General features: G+C 52.4%; 1 non-coding gene across 1 annotated transcript; it reads left to right on the plus strand.

Annotated features, from left to right (window-relative positions):
* Positions 1–16725: 16725 nt before the first annotated feature.
* On the plus strand, positions 16726–16807 carry TRNAS-AGA (transfer RNA serine (anticodon AGA)). Its single transcript has one exon. It is a non-coding gene; the product is annotated as a tRNA-Ser (tRNA).
* The last annotated feature ends 361 nt before the right edge of the window (positions 16808–17168 follow it).

Consider the following 17168-nt stretch of genomic DNA (forward strand, 5'->3'; position numbering starts at 1 on the left):
TGCGGTTGCCCAGATCATTTTTGAAAATGTATCAATGGTCACATGTACATACTTCAAGCGACCAAACTCTGGGATATGTGTGACATCCATCTGCCACAACTCTAACGCTTTTAATCCTTTTGGGTTCACTCCTAACCCTATTCCTGGGCCATGGCTCCCACATTTCGGGCAGGCTTGAATAATGCCTCGAGCCTCATTTTCTGTTAAATTAAATTGTCTTTTTAGCCCTTTTGCATTTTGGTGAAAATTCTCATGACTCTGCCTAGCTTGTTGAAATTTATCCATAGGAGGCACATGACACACTGGACTAACCAGGCTGTCAGCAAGTTGATTGCCCTGGCCTAATCCAAGGTCTAGCTGATGACTACGAATATGGATAACACAACAGGCAGCTGTTCTTTGGTCAAGTATAGATCGCAACCGAATAAACAAAATCCCCAGCCTAGGATTAGCTGTCTCTCTAAGTAGAGCGTCTTCCAGGCGTGGCACTATTCCAGCCACATATAATGAGTCTGTTACTACATTCAAGGGAGTGCTTAACCAATTGTTCAAGGCCCAAACTACTGCAGTTAGTTCCAATGTTTGAAGGGAATCTCGAGGTTGTCCCTCTATGATATGCTGACACCATTGACCCTTTTCCTGCCAAACACAGGCTGCACGCCGCAAGCGTTTGCCTGCATCTGTATACACAGTGATACCATATGACAATGGGTCTTTCCGTACCTTGGGTCTTTCTAGCCACTGATTTCTTTTTAGAACTTGCCATAATTTCCCTTGTGGCTGTTGTGAATGCACTCTCCCACTGTAGCCTAACAAGGCTTCTTGCATGGCAGCGTCATTACGCAGCCACCATTCTAAATCTACAGCGTTAACAGGTATGCTAATATCCTCTGGTTCTTTACCACTGATTTCTATGATTCGTGATCTTCCTTTTCGTATCAATTCACCTACTGCTACTGTTCGCGTTTGAATGCTCGTTTTTGGTTGCACACTTAAGAATACCCATTCTAAGACATTGAACACATTCTCTTTTGTTACCTTCCCTTCGCATTTGTCAGTGGCATCACCAAAGAAGGAAAAGAGAGTAGCAAGTTCCCCCTTTTTGTTTTGCCATTGACAAATGACTGCATATGGTGAATCTTTCCCATTACATATTATCAGAGACACTGGCAACATTAAAATGCGTCGAGATGACCACGTCGACTGCAGTTTTTGTGCAATTTGTTGTAGTGCTGCTTGCTGCATCGCCGTCAGAGTAACGCCGTCGGCTGGATGATTGCTTCTCAATAATTCTGTTAAGGGTGCAATGTCAGTATTGGAAATACCAACACAGTTCCGCACCCATTGAATGTCTCCAAGCAGGGTTTGGACATCAGTCAGTGTGCGCAATTGAGTTGCAAGCTTGGTTTTTTTGTGGTCGAATCTTGGAGTCTATGATGGACCATCTGAGATATTTCCAGGGAGCTGTACGCTGTACCTTTTCGGGTGCGATAACAAGGCCTTTTCTTGATAATACGTCGGTTAATTGCTGCAAAGACTCTTCAGTGAAAGGCTCCTTTTGACAACAGAGAATATCATCCATATAGTGATAGATTATTGTGTTCGACCATTGGTTCCGAAGTGGTTGTAGTGCCCATGCTACATAAAGTTGGCATAGCGTGGGTGAATTTTTCATCCCTTGTGGTAAAACAACCCATTCATAGCGGTCTGCAGGTGAGGCTTTATTTACTGCTGGTATAGAAAAGGCAAATCGCTGTGTATCTTGAGGGTGTAAGGGAATGGTAAAGAAACAGTCTTTCAAGTCCACTATCAATATATGCCATCCATCTGGTAACATATTAGGGGAAGGCATTCCAGGTTGTAATGCACCCATAGATTGCATTTGTGCGTTAACCTTTCGTAGGTCATGTAAAAGTCACCATTTTCCAGTCTTTTTTGGGATTACAAAGATGGGCGTATTCCATGGGCTAACAGAAGGTTTTATGTGGCCAGTTGCAAGTTGCTCAGCAACTAGCTGTCTAGCGATCTGCAGTCGCTCTTCGGTCATGGGCCACTGGTCAACCCACACGGGTTCATTGGAGGTCCAAGTTAACGGCGGGTTGGGCGACTGCTCTCCAGTGCCCATGACTAAAAATGGCTTGTAGTTAAAACTGCTCCAATTTGGCTGAGAACATCACGGCCGATTAAGGCTTCTAATGTCCCAGGTAAGGGTAGGACGTATACCTTGAGACTTACTTGTTGGCCTTCTGGAAATTGCAAATGTATTGGCTGTTTACTGACATAAGGTGTAGACTGTCCTCCAACACCTGCAATGGATGACGTTGGTAACTCTACCGACCAAGTTATAGGCCATATAGCTCGGCTTATAATTGTAACATCGGCTCCGGTATCTAGCATTGCCAAAATTCGCTTAGACATGCCATGCTGTGAAATGATTACACTCATCGTGGGGCGCTGGTCCATTTTCGTGGTAAAACACACTGCAGGCCCAGTGGACCCAAAGCCACGATCACCACGATAGACATCTGATTCTGGCGGATAATCCAATGAATTGTCAATAGCGACTATTTGCGCAATTCTGCTACCTTTTGGAATAAATAAAGGCGGACAAACGGTGTAGGCCATAATGTGGACGCGACCAGTATAATCTGCATCAATGACTCCAGGCAGTACAATCAGTCCCTTGATTCCTGCCGACGACCGGCCTAGTAACAGTCCTCCAATAGCACTGTTTTGATGAAATAAAGGCCCTACAGCGTTGCTAGGAATTTTCTGGACGTTGGAGTCAATGAGGGTAACATCTATTGTAGTTTCCACGTCGATTCCCATGCTTCCTCGGGTTGCTGGTTGGTGCTGTTGTAGAAAACCTTTGTCTTGTTTTGAGGGTTTATTTGTTTCTGCACGCGGCCTCTCCCCGCGCTCGGCTTCCAGTTTCCCGTACAGACTTTCGTAGCATGAGTACTCTTTTGACACTTGTCACACCATACAGCACTGCGACAGTTGGTTTTAACACGGCCAGGTTCACCACAGCGGAAACAACTTCCAGGGAAGGGTTGTGCAGGCCGCCGTACTTGCTTCTGTTGGACAATTGCGGCCAAGGGCTGCATGACTTCTCGGACAGCTCCTTGAACTGCTGCAGCAACTGTGGTGCTTTGTTTTTGAGCTTCAGTCCTTTCTACTCTCAATAACATTTCTTCAACGCCTGCTCCTTTTGGTAGACTGGCTAGAATTTGCTTGGTGGTCTTATTGGCATTGTCAAAAGCTAGTACTTTGAACATCTGTTGTTTGCCGCTGTCATCTAAATCAGGGTGATTCATGATTGCTTCCCACAGTCGGTCAACAAAGTTACTATATTTTTCTGTAGTTCCTTGCATCATGGTACCAAATGACGGAACAGTAGATCCTGGGAGGCCGAGAAATGCCTCTAGGGCAAGTTGCGCCGATCGCTGTAATAGGTTTGCTGGAAACGTCAATTGTACTTCCAAGTCACTAAATTTTCCGTGCCCTGTGAACATCTCTGCCGTGACTCCACGGAGGGGGTCTCCCTCCCCTTGTCTTCGAGATGCTTCATTCATAGCTCGTTGTTGCCAGGAGGATTCCCACAACAAATATTGTGTTGGAGTAAGCAACAGTCTCATTAGGTTACGACAATCATATGGACACATCAGATCAGCAGAAAAAATCCAGCTGACAATTTGTCGGGTAGCCTCAGATTTTACTCCATAAGTTGAGATGGTGGTGCGAGCTTGTTGTAAAATTTTCCAATCATGTGGTTCCCATTTGCCAGTATTGTTTACATGTACAACGGGACACGCGAGAGGTGGAGTTCCGCCCAAACTAGCGGCTGTTCCCCACTGTCCTTCTAGTATAGCGTCTCTAATAATGCCATTCCAGCGTGCAGTTCTCGGAGGTGTTGAGGGATTCACTAGCCATGGAGGCATGTTATCATCCTTCCTCGCCACACGTAAATCTAACTCGTCGAGCCGCCTTAAAACTGTCTGTAGCAGTTTGTCTGTGGACAGTTTACGACTCTTGTCTGGGGGTGGAGTTGGCGGACCAGACGAGTCACTGGAGGGGGGTAGCGGTGGATACAAGGCAGGCGGAGTTGCTGGAGGTGGTGCTGTGGGCGGAGGGCGACACGCTGCTCCTCCCAAATCGATGAGATCAGTAGACGTTTCAGGCCCCTCCCCTATCGGAGTTTTCTGAGGAGACGCTTCCGCATTTGCATTACTTTTCTGTTCTGGTTTCGCATCGGTCACTTCCGCTTTTCCCGAGTTTTGCAAGGGGTTCAGCGGCAGGTCTTTACTTTTCTCAGGAGGGTCAGAGTCCTCATTAGCTCGAATTTCAGCAACAGTTTTACACACAGTCCCGGTCATTCCCTTTACCGCGGGCAGCCCGAAGAACCGCGCAATAGGTCCAGGCTTACGTGCAGGTTTTAAGGCGGCCGCTCCTGGACCTAACATTTGAGCAGCTGCACAGGCTACTTCCCACTCTGCTTTCATCGCTTTTAAAGTCTCTAGCACAGTATGCCACAACCCACGGACGGCTTTTATCTCTTTCTCCTCTTTTTCATCCCCCTCGATTGTTTTTTGCCACATTGTCCCTCCAAAATCTCGCCATTCCGAAACAGAAAACAGCATAGGTGTGTCAGAAAAATGACCCCATCGCTGTCCTAATTTAATTAACTTTATCAACAGTTTCGCCGGTACTTCATTATCTCTCTTAGAGAGGATTCCAGCGAGTAGCATGTAACTTATCAACAGTTTCGCCGGTATTTCACTCCCTCTCTTAGAGAGGATTCCAGCGAGTAGCGTGGCCGCAGCTTCTACTTGCATCACTGCGCCTGGGAGGCGAGAGGCCACCTCGCACCGTTGTCTGCTCCCGCCTTTGCGCCCGAGCAGCACTTCTCCCAGCCATGGTTTCCCACTCCCCTCCTCTAGCTGCTTACCGCAGACTCGGAGAACTCAGTCCCGCTGAGCTATGGATCTCTGTGCATCCTCTGCTACCAGATGTCGGAGTGGGAGACGGACCCGGAGTAACGATGAATCTCAATATGAGTATGGTCATTCTCCCTTTATTCAAGTTCACACAGAGTATATAAAGACAGACAAGCAGAGCACGCGCTAGCAACAATTATACGATTGGCTTACAGTCTCTGTTCACGCGCCTAGAGCACTCACACAATTAGTGCAGACCTCTTGTCCACGCGCAGCAGATGTTTCTCTATCTCCCAGAGGCAGTACCGCTTATCACTTACTTATCATGTAGCTACTTCTTCATACTTCTGTTTCTCAAGGACAGTTCACAGCCTCCTCCGGGCTCTCATCCCTATCAAAGACTGGGTTGCTCATTGTAATCAAGTCATGCCCTTTTTCACTCAGCCATTCCTCCACAATTAAGGACTTGGCTCATCTGTCATACAGAGAGAGGCTGGGACGGCTGGGGTTGCTTAGCCTGGGGAAGGGAAGGGAAGGGAAGGGAAGGGAAGGGAAGGGAAGGGAAGGGAAGGGAAGGGAAGGGAAGGGAAGGGAAGGGAAGGGAAGGGAAGGGAAGGGAAGGGAAGGGAAGGGAAGGGAAGGGAAGGGAAGGGAAGGGAAGGGAAGGGAAGGGAAGGGAAGGGAAGGGAAGGGAAGGAAAGGGAAGGGAAGGGAAGGGAAGGGAAGGGAAGGGGAGGGGAGGGGAGGGGAGGGGAGGGGAGGGGAGGGGAGGGGAGGGGAGGGGAGGGGAGGGGAGGGGAGGGGAGGGGAGGGAAGGGAAGGGAAGGGAAGGGAAGGGAAGGGAAGGGAAGGGAAGGGAAGGGAAGGGAAGGGAAGGGAAGGGAAGGGAAGGGAAGGGAAGGGAAGGGAAGGGAAGGGAAGGGAAGGGAAGGGAAGGGAAGGGAAGGGAAGGGAAGGGAAGGGAAGGGAAGGGAAGGGAAGGGAAGGGAAGGGAAGGGAAGGGAAGGGAAGGGAAGGGAAGGGAAGGGAAGGGAAGGGAAGGGAAGGGAAGGGAAGGGAAGGGAAGGGAAGGGAAGGGAAGGGAAGGGAAGGGAAGGGAAGGGAAGGGAAGGGAAGGGAAGGGAAGGGTGAGGAGGCACCTTATCCATGTCTCCAAATACCTGGGGTGGGAGGGATGACAGGCAACGTAAGGAGAATGCCATCTTCTTGTGAGGAGAAGAGGGAGAACCTGCTCCCTCCAGGTCTCTGCCCTGTGCCACCGCATTTGCTCCTTCTCATTAAAGACTTTGTGCAGCGTAGCTGGAAACTCGTGGTGGTTTGTTTCCCCCCCCACCTCGGCTGGCCAACACCGCTGAAAGGAAGAAGGAGAACGTGCTCTCTCCCATGACAGTGAGTCTGCCCCCCTGCATGGGGCACTCCCAGCTATGGGTGGAGCTCCCTGAGCCGGAGCACCAAAAATAAGCAAGCAGGCAAGGGAAAGTCAGAAACGCCTCAGAGCAACGGAGAGAGCAAGAAGCACTGGACAGAATTGGAAATACAAGTACTGCCACAAACAGTGGTGGTCAAAGATGGGAAACGTGTGCCCAGGGAGGTTGCAGAGTCTCCATCTCTGGAGATGTGCAGCATCCAACCAGACAAAGGATGAAAAACGGCCTCTACTTGGCCTTGCTTTGAGCTGGGCTCAGGCTCAGACTGCATCGTGTCTCCACCCTGTCTGCTGTGTGATTCTCTGAGGCCCTGCTGGAGGCCCTCATCCAGGAGCAGCCATCAAGCAGAAGTCAGCAGAGAGGGAGCGCTGGCCATTTCTGACGAAAGCTGCAGAGACTTGGTGGGCACAGGGTAGAAGGGTCACTGATGTCAGTGCCAGTGCTGCAAGCGCAGGAAAAGAAGGAAGATGTGAGTGCATCAAAGAATTGACCCAAGAGCAAGTCAAGGGAATTGGGTGTAAGCATGGTGAGGGAGCCAAAAGGACCAGGCCCCACTGAGGTTTGCACTCAGATCGCTGGATTCAGAGTCCAGAGTGCTTACCATTACGCCATGTGACCTCCTGGATGGTGCTTCTTTTTCCACTGTGGTCACCCTCACTCAGCCATATCCCCCTGGCCAAGCCTGGCAGTCTCTCTGTCTCCCTGCCCATCACCAAGTATGGCCTCTCTACAGGGCCACCAAGCGTTCTCTGCTCATTTCACCTTTGGAGGGAGCTGCAGACCTCTTTGGGCAAGCCTGGTATGCCCTCTCTTGCAAGACCCAGGCTGTGAACCCCTTGCTTCTCCCTAATTAAACCTGGTTATGAAGTTTCCAGTAGAACCTCTTCAACGTTGCACCTCACAGGGGACCTTCACGGACCAGTCATCGGTGGTTCGATGCCTGCACTTGCCATCTCTTCTCCACTTGGAGAAGAAGAGAAGGCTCCGGGGAGACCTTATAGCAGCCTTCCAGTACCCAAAGGGGGACTACACGAGAGACGGAGAGGGACTCTTGATCAGGGAGTGGAGCCATAGGAGGAGGGGGAAGGGTTTTGAACTGAAAGAGGGGACATTTAGACTAGGTATTAGGAAGAAATTCTTTACTGTGAGGTTGGTTGCCCAGAGAAGCTGTGGATGCCCCATGCCTGGAGGTGTTCACGACCAGGCTGGATGGGGCTGTCAGCAACCTGGTCTAGTGGGAGGTGTCCCTGCCCATGGCAGGGGGGTTGGAACTTGATGATCTTTAAGGCCCCTTCTAACACAAACCATTCTATGATTCTACCTCTGCTGCTGCCTCCCTTCACCCCCGTGTTGGACAACCTGCCAATCTGCCGGTGTAAGGTATTGCCTCTCTGGTTTCTCACCTGGAGCTAGTATGAAGCAGCCAGTAACTAGATATGCTTACTCTTGGTTGCAGTCCTAGCCGAGCTCCTGACCTTGCTGAACGAGGGGACGAAGAGAGAGGGCAGGGAATGAGGTTCAACAGAGGGAAGAGTTGGCACCAGGACCCAAAGCAGCGTGTTACTGATTGCACAAGCTGGACTGCCGACTTCTGCTGGGACCGAGGCAGTATGGCAGGACCCAGTCTCCGAAGGTCTTGGAAACAGGGAAGGTATGTTTGGTATGCAGATACTCTGCAGCTGCAGGAGGAGGAATGCCCCTTGTGGGGCTGAGACAGCATTCCTCCAAGCAGTGGAGGGTGCTCCTGGGGCTCTGCTAGGCTTACTCACATTGCTTTTTTCTTTAAGCAACCCTGGAATCAGAGACTTGGCAATCTCTGTCCCCTTCAGGTAGAGAGTCCTACTGAGAGAGGCTCCTTGTGTTCCCCTTGGCCATAAGCTGCAAGAGAAATGAGGGTGTCTCGGTTCTTAGTTACCAGGAACATCGTTACACCCAATTCCAGTAAAGTGCAGGGTGTCTCTGCAATGCCGGAGCCTGAACAGGCTAGGTCACTGTCTCCAGGGGGACTGCAGATGAGACAGGCAGGCCTTTGCGACATTGCGTAAAGAATAGATGAACGGAGTGCCTCTCTTATGAGGAGAGGCTGAGAGACCTGGGCCTGTTTAGCCTGGAGAAGACTGCGGGGCATGAAGGACTCCCAGGCGATGAGGCCCAGCCAGCACGGGTTCATGAAAGGCAGGTCCTTCTTGACAAACTCGACCTCCTTCTATGACAAGGCGAGCCGCTTGGGGGATGAGAGAAAGGCTGTGGATGTTGTTTACCTGGACTTTAGTTAGTAAAGCCTTTGATAGAGTCTCCCACAGTATCCTCCTGGAGAAACTGGCTGCCCATGGCTTGGGTGGGAGTACCCTCCGCTGGTTTAAAAACTGGCTCAAGGGCAGGGCCCGGAGAGAGGTGGACACGCTGGACGGACTCCTGCTTCCGCACCCTGGCACATGCACGACCACAACCTGCCATGTGTGCTTCTCTGGGTGCAGATGTTGGCCAGGGAAACTCAAGATGCTCGGTGCTGCCAATGCTGCCTCTCCCCATCTGCGTTCATATGTGTGCCAGCTGTGCATGTACTATGAAAGTGTATGTGCGCTTGTGTGTAGGTACCTGCAGCGCTTTAAGCCCAGACAAACACCCACCCAGCTGCTCACTCCTTTCCCCACCCTCAGGGGGATCCAGAGCATGCAAAAGAGGATGAGAAAGCTCATGGGTCAAGATAAACAGAGGGAAATGCCTTAGCGAAAACTCTTGTGGGCAAATCAGGCTTGACTGGGGAAATAAACAAACAAACAAATAAATAGATTTGCTAATTATTTGACAAATGCAGAGCATCGCCTTTCCTCTCCCCTGTCCCTGGATCAACTTTACTCCTTCACACCAGACTCCTTTATCTGCCCAAGCAGGGTGCATCTTTCCTCTGCTCTTCCTCCTTGTTTTGTTCCTTCCCCCTCTCCCTGTCTGGCATTTTCTGCCCTTTCTGGAATATCTTTTCACAGAGGGGCCACAAACTTTGATGATGGCTCAGCTGTCTTGTGTGGTGGGTCCGCTGTGGAGCTGTGCCTGACACAGGGCAGCCCCTTATCTCTTCTCACAGAGGGCACTCTGCAGCATCCCCTACCCCGGACACTTCCAAAACCTTGTCATATGAAGCCAATACAGTTGGGAATACCACACCGTTGGAGTCTGCCCCAGTCGCAGTCACATTCACGTTGTCCCGGGCTAACATGTGGTTGCATGGTGAGCCCTTTGGTTGAAACGAGGGTCAGGTCAACCAGCCCGGGTTTCTTCTTAGGCACTGAATATGTTTGTCTAGTATTAGCCCAGCAATCGGTGAGCAAAAAGCAGGCAATGCTAGGGTAACAATCACCTGCCCTATGGTATGATGTGTGCGTAGGCTAGGTGGATATTTTCTAGCACAGGTTTCTCGGTTTATATAATTTGGTCAAATATGAGCATCTGCCACATTGCGTGCTGCACGCCCGTCAGCAATTTGTTTGGCCGGATTCTACCCATTACCAGTTCCTGGTCTAAAGTCTGCCTTGTGCCGCTGCTGGTTTTGGTGGTGGATGATCGCTTTGGTGAATGCCCATGCCATCACTGACGAGTGATGGTGTCCATCTGACCAGGAAGTACCTTCCCCTGCGTACACAGGAGGCACCAGTTTTTCAGCTGCGTTTTCTTGTTACAGACCATTACCAAGATATTTTCATGCTGCTCTGTGACTGGCTGACAGCCATTTCTTGACCCCTTCATACCCACCTGCTCTCAGGCAGACCTGTGATTGGCTGCCAGGACCAGCCCACCCTACCCGTGTACCCAGAAGCACGTCAGGCAAGGAAGCCCCCACTCACTACATACCCAGAAGAGGCAACTTTTGACAGCGTCGTTCCCCATGGGTTCTCATACTGCTTTGTGATTGCCTGATGGCCATTTTTGACCACGTTCTCAGATCTCCCTCTGGTGGGCTGTCCACTTCCTTTGGACTGAGAAGTGCTCAGATATAAAAAGATATACCATGCAGTTTATACCAGAGTGGCATCCACCATGAAATGAAGACAAGCACCTAGGGCAAGTGGTATTCCTGTGGATGGCCCACCACCTGCAGAGCCAGAGGGGACCCCACAGTCAACATCCAAGCGACCCTCTGGCCCACCAAGTACCCAGGTGGGAGGCAGCTCACCTGCAGATACCTATGCCGTGTTGCTGCTGACAGCTCGTGAAGCACTCAGACAAGGAGAACTTCTGGCAGAGGCCACTCTCAATTGCTTTTGAAGGGTCATTGCAATTGAAAGGTCATGGTCATTCCTTCTTTACAGTTACTTTCATCCTCTTTTCCCATGCCTGAGCAGCTGCAATCTCCCTGTTATCATACAACAATTATAGTCAAGGACAAGGTGTCCTTGCCAGCCCAGCAGTTATGTTGCCAGCCCAGCAGTTATGGGGGCTGAATCCGATGTTTCTCAAGCTTTTGCTCGGCCAGCTGGATCATGTCTACGTGACCCTTCTCAGCTAGCCATTCTCCCACACCTCCCCACCTGCAGAGTCCTGGAAGTCCCTGCTTGTGGCTGGAAGTTGGAATTGAGCTGCCTGATGAGATGACCGAAAGACCTGGGTCGCCAGGACACCCACTGCCTGGTGGGGGGAGCTCTGCACTGTGCTCTGCCTGCTGCTCCACACCTACCCGTCTGCCTTGCTGAGGGTGACTTTGGACTTTGGGGGTGCTGGCTGCTAAGAAAGCAAGGGAGAAAGAAGGCGTGAGGACAGAGAGAAGGGGCTGAAGGTGCGGGAGGGCCCTGCTTTCCCAAAGAGCTAGAGCACTGCAGGTTAAAACTAAGCCTATCAGGAGGCTCTAGCTTTAATAAGCCCATTAGCACAGGATGGTTTCGATCCATCGACCTCTGGGTCGTGGGCCCAGCATGCTTCCGCTGCGCCACTCTGCTCCCCACAGTGCTTCAGCTGGACCTCCCACAGCCCTGCCTGATGCTCCCTGGCATTGCCAGCGCTCAGGCCTCCATCCCTTCCTCTTACCTGTGCCCTCACCTGGGGTGGAAAATTGTCTCCCTGCAAAGTTCACCTCATTTGCGCCTGGGCTGGGTAGCTCAAGGACCTTGCTTTACCCTTCTCCCCACACCTCCTGCCCGTAACCCTGCACGGGGTCTGTCTCTTTGACCATCTGAGCTGGCTCTGGAGGAAGGGAAGGAAACCCCAGAGCAAGGGGGCACCTTGTTGCTTGGCAGGGTGGAGAGGAGGTGCTCTCCAGAGAGCTCACGAGGGCTGCAACCCTGCCCAGAAATCCAGCTCTCCAGAGGCTGCCGGACTGTACGTTGTGTAAAAGTCAGTTCCTTGCTGGCCGAGGAGTGAGACAAGGATGATTAGCACAGAATTACCAAGGGAATTGATTCTCCTGTTTTAGCTCTGCGCAGAGCGGTGCCCCTCCAGCGGGTCATTGTAGGCTCACAGGAGATGGTGGGAGAAGAGACTCATATCTCCAGGGATGTGGCAAAGATGGAGATCCCAGGGAGTGATTAGTTGAGAGCGACCTGCCCGACCCTCTGCTCTTCATCATGAACAAACTGCCTTTGTTCCCTGGGCTCGCGGGCAGAAAAGACAGGTTCTGGCAGAGCCTGCTGAGCGTAAGCAAGGTCCCTGAGGCCCTCAAGCTTGCCCTCAGCCCACAATGGTTTTCCTTGCCGTTGAGCTTTGCCACATCCCTGGAGATATGAGTCTCCCACCATCTCCTGTGAGCCTACAGTGACCCGCTGGAGAGGCGTATCTCCCCGGATCAGCATGAGCCCCTGGACTGAAAGCACTTGAGAGCTGACTGGAGGCGTCTGACTGGAGAGAGCTGACTGGAGTACAACGTGACTGGTGGCCAAGCTCACCGTGAAGAAGGCGACGGAACAAGTGTCATCCGTGTGATGGAAAGCCACGTAAAATCTCTGCCCAGCTAGCCTGAGACCTCTGAGCCAGTGGGTTTTTGCAGGCCTGGACACAAATTAAATATATTGGCATTCGATGGTATGCAGCTGGAGCAAAACATTTCAGGTGAAAGAGGCCAGGGCTTAATCACCATTGGGGCTTCAGCGAGCAGTAACTGCTAGGTGTTCAGATGCTTCATGAGCAAGGAATGTTTGTGGCCCCATGGGGCTCTGGGACGCAGCATAAAAGCCTGCGCTGCTCCTGGCTCCGCATGCTCCTCTCTTGCCTCCTTTTCCTCAAGGAGCAAGGTAAGCCCGCGTCCGCTCCATCTCTCCCCGTGGGCTGAGCTGCTATCATGGTGGTTACTCAGGCTGACACTTGGGCTGCCTCAGCCTGGCCCTACAACAGAACTGTTTGAGGGCTGCCACCTCTTTGCCTTTTGATGGTGGTGGCCGGGGAGAGGTGGGAAGGGAGGGGTTCTTTCAAGCAGAAGGGGATCAATGGGGCTCAGCCGCAGGGAGGTCTGCCCACCAGAATTTGCACCTGCAGCACGTGCTCTCTAACCAACTGGACAAGCTCATCCAGTGCCTTCTTCAATGCAGCAGTGTTAGTTCTGGGGATGGAATGTGATCAGTCTTTCCACAGGCGCTTTACACCCACTGTGCTGGGTCCTATCTCAAAGGGGGTCAGCCTTCCCGTCCCGCACAACTCGGAGGGCACAGTGAGTGTTGTGGGAGCTGTAGGCACAGTGTGCATTTATAAGAGGTGATTTCTGAGATAGCTGTTCAACCCAGCCTGTTTGAGCTGGGTCCATTTCATCAATCTTTACCCATGCTATCGTACCAGGAAATGCAGGAGGAGGTCCTGGTGGAATCGGTAGTCAGTTAGGCAGGTCTTTGCTCCCAGTCCTTCAGATCTAGCCCTAGGGTGTTGTGTGCGTTAGTAAAATCAGCTGCAGGTTCTTTCTGGATGTGGAGCTCAAAACAGAGGTGCATGGCAGCAAAGTATATCTTCAGCGAGAGTGGAAGAAACAATAGACAGGCTGATGTTGGAGTCCGTGTTTCCTCCCTGCTCTGTGTTTCAGCTTTGCCTCCCTCACCGAGAGATGTCTTGCTTCAGACCCTGTCCCCCACGCCCCTGCGGAGCCTGTGGCCCAACCCCACTTGCAAGCAGCTGCAGCGAGCCCTGCGTCGCCCGCTGCGCTGACTCGACGGTGGCCATCAAGGCCTCCCCGGTGGTGGTGACCCTGCCGGGCCCCATCCTCACCTCTTTCCCGCAGAGCACAGCCGTGGGATCCTCTCTGTCAGCTGCTGTCGGGAGCTCCCTCAGCACCGGGGGGGTTCCCATCTCTTCTGGGGGCTCCCTTGGTCTGGGGGGGTCAGGGCTGTGTCTGCCTATCCCCCGCTGCAGTCTGAACTGCTGAAGCCGGCGCATCATCCCCTTTGGAGCGGGAAGGAAGACGGGAACTCTGCAGCAGGAGTGTGGCCACGGCTTGCCGATGGGCTGGGTGTCCCCATCCCAGCAGGCAGGAGGGACCTGCGCCCGCTGCTCCTCACTGCATGGCAGGCCTCGCCGTGCCTCCCCTGGCTCCGATTTGCTCTGAGCTCCTTGAGAAAGGGCTCGTTCTTTTCTGCTTTGCTGAATCTCCTGCTGATGGGGAGAGGGTGCTGGAGTTAGGGACTGCTCTTGGTGGGCTGCGATTGCCACCAGGTAGAGCAGAATGGGAAAAGGCAAGCGCTTTGTGTGGAGCTTCTCCTTGGGCAGCGGGCCATCTTCTTTGCCTCCCCGAACCCTGCAGACGTGTGTCTTGGTCTCTGCCCTGTGCCACCGCATTTGCTCCTTCTCATTAAAGACTTTGTGCAGCATAGCTGGAGACTCATGGTGGTTTGTTTCCCCCCCGCCTCAGCTGGCCAACACCTCTGAAAGGAAGAGCAACTCGCCTCTGACTCAAGCTTACACTCAGTTGTGAATAGAGCTCCAAGCATTTATACTAGAGCAGCAAAAGTAAGCAACCAGGAAAGAGAAACACCAAAAATGAAAATGAAAGCCTTGTGATCATGGCCCTGTGATATCTCTCAGGATCAGCCATGAGTGAGTTCCATCACTGAAAGCATTCAAGAGCTGACCTCATTTCTTCTGCCAGTGTGCCCAGCGCATCTTGCATGTACGCTTAGGAAGCCGTGACTCTTCTCCTCCTGCCCCAAGTAAGCCCTGGGCAGAGGACAGAAGCAGGCTTATGAACTGGGCTGAGATGACAACATAAAAATATGGATATGTGTGCTCAGCTGAGTTGTTGAGGGTGCCTTTGCAACATGCAAAGACATGTTGCCTTTCTGAGCATAAATCTCCGGCAGAGTCCTGGTATTTGGAAGTCAGGTTTATACCTCTTTTCCTTTTGCTGATGCCCTTTGCTACTCACAGGAGGTTTGGAGACAAAAAAGCACCAAAGCTGCTCAGCAGGAAAGCAAGGCCTCCTACATGCAAGCATGCAGCTAAGCACAAAGGAATATCCAGTCTCTCAGACGAGGCATTTCTCTCCTCCACGCTGCGCCACCAAACCCTCTCAGCAGTCATTGCTGATCGAGTTGCACAAACTTTGGGACAGGTGCACGTCTTCCTCTGACTGAACGCTGTTGCTTCTGCTTTCTCTCTTCCTCCATCTATTCCCAGCAGCAAGTGGAAATCCTTCTGCTAAGTGTTGTTCCTCTGCAGGAGACCTGGACGTCTGCATGCTAGGTCCCCTTACAGGGGCTCCACGGGTGTCATTGTGTGGCTGCTTCCCACTTCTGCACAGCTAGAGGTTTTGTCAGCCCTGCCAAAGGGACACTGAGGTGATTAAGGACTTGGCTCGTCTGTCATACAGAGAGAGGCTGGGACGGCTGGGGTTGCTTAGCCTGGGGAAGGGAAGGGAAGGGAAGGGAAGGGAAGGGAAGGGAAGGGAAGGGAAGGGAAGGGAAGGGAAGGGAAGGGAAGGGAAGGGAAGGGAAGGGAAGGGAAGGGAAGGGAAGGGAAGGGAAGGGAAGGGAAGGGAAGGGAAGGGAAGGGAAGGGAAGGGAAGGGAAGGGAAGGGAAGGGAAGGGTGAGGAGGCACCTTATCCATGTCTCCAAATACCTGGGGTGGGAGGGATGACAGGCAACGTAAAGGAGAATGCCATCTTCTTGTGAGGAGAAGAGGGAGAACCTGCTCCCTCCCATGTGTGTCAGGTCTCTGCCCTGTGCCACCGCATTTGCTCCTTCTCATTAAAGACTTTGTGCAGCGTAGCTGGAAACTCGTGGTGGTTTGTTTCCCCCCCCGCCTCGGCTGGCCAACACCGCTGAGAGGAAGAAGGAGAACCTGCTCTCTCCCATGACAGTGAGTCTGCCCCCATGCATGGGGCACTCCCAGCTATGGGTGGAGCTCCCTGAGCCGGAGCACCAAAAATAAGCAAGCAGGCAAGGGAAAGTCAGAAACGCCTCAGAGCAACGGAGAGAGCAAGAAGCACTGGACAGAATTGGAAATACAAGTACTGCCACAAACAGTGGTGGTCAAAGATGGGAAACGTGTGCCCAGGGAGGTTGCAGAGTCTCCATCTCTGGAGATGTCCAACATCCAACCAGACAAAGGATGGCCTACAGGCCGTAAGCTGCAAGAGAAATGAGGGTGTCTCAGTTCTTATTTACCAGGAACATCGTTACACCCAATTCCTGTAAACTGCAGGGTGTCTCTGCAATGGTGGAGCCTGAACAGGGTAGGTCAGGGTCTGCAGGGGGACTGCAGATGAGACAGGCAGGCCTTTGCGCCATTACATAAAGAATAGATGAACGGAGCACCTCTCTTATGAGGAAAGGCTGCAGTGAGGAGCCCAGGAGACCTCCCAGCAGGCAGAAAGCACTGGTCTCAGTTGGTCTCTAAGATGCAGGGAGGCAAAGGGACTGGCTTGAAACCGCAAGGGGGAAAGCTGAGTATTTTTTGAGCAGGACAACCTGCCAGCAGAAGAAGATGTAAGAAAGCCTGGAGCCAGGCTGAAGAGATATCTGTTTGCATTGTCCAGGAATTGAAGCCGGGTCAACTGCTTGGAAGGCGGCTGTGCTCAGCACAAGTCCACCAACGCACCTGTGTGCAGTGCTGCCTCCTGCTCCTCCAGATCAGAGCCTGGCTGGCCTCCTGCTTCCAGCCTCACACAGACTCACTTCCTCCTGAAATCACACTCCCACCCCCTGCCACACCCCCACCTTCCCCCCATGGCAGGACATCTGAGATGCCTGGCTGAGGACAAGGCACTGGGAGCTGCCACCATAGCTCCTGGTGTTACACCTCTCAAGGCTTCTGGAAGGCTGGCACCAGGTGCCCGTCATGCTCCGTGCAGGTTGCAACTGCAAATCTTTGAGTGAAGGCTGGCACTGGAACTCCCCGGGAGCAGGGTGTCATTGCAGAGGGCACGTGATGAGCAGGGCAGAGACAGCTGGAGCAGGTAGTTGTGGCCGAGTGGTGAAGGCGATGGACTAGAAATCCATTGGGGTTTCCCCGCGCAGGTTCGAATCCTGCCAACTACGGGGCGCAGTCCCCTTTTGGTCTCCCTGCAACTGACCAGGCTGCAGCTGTGGGACTCGGCTCCATGTACCTGGTGCCCAGGGAGACAGTAAAACCCCTTGCCTGCAGCACTTGTCCGTGCCCCTCCCCTGAAATTCCTGCACGAATGGGAAATCCTGCTCCCTCCCCTGAAATTCCTGCACGAGTGGGAAATCCTGCTCCCGTTGACAAGGTAGGCAAGTTGAGGGCAGCAGAGAACGGACCAGTGTTGAGTATGAGCCACGAAACAGAGGGCCGCTGTTGTTGCTTCTTGAGCAGAACTTCAGAGCCTCTTCTCACCTGACACGCCAAGCAGCACAGCCCCAGCAGCTGTCTTCCCTATCC

This window comes from Numenius arquata, chromosome 36, assembly GCF_964106895.1.
Source record: "Numenius arquata chromosome 36, bNumArq3.hap1.1, whole genome shotgun sequence".
In the NCBI taxonomy this organism is placed as follows: domain Eukaryota; kingdom Metazoa; phylum Chordata; class Aves; order Charadriiformes; family Scolopacidae; genus Numenius; species Numenius arquata.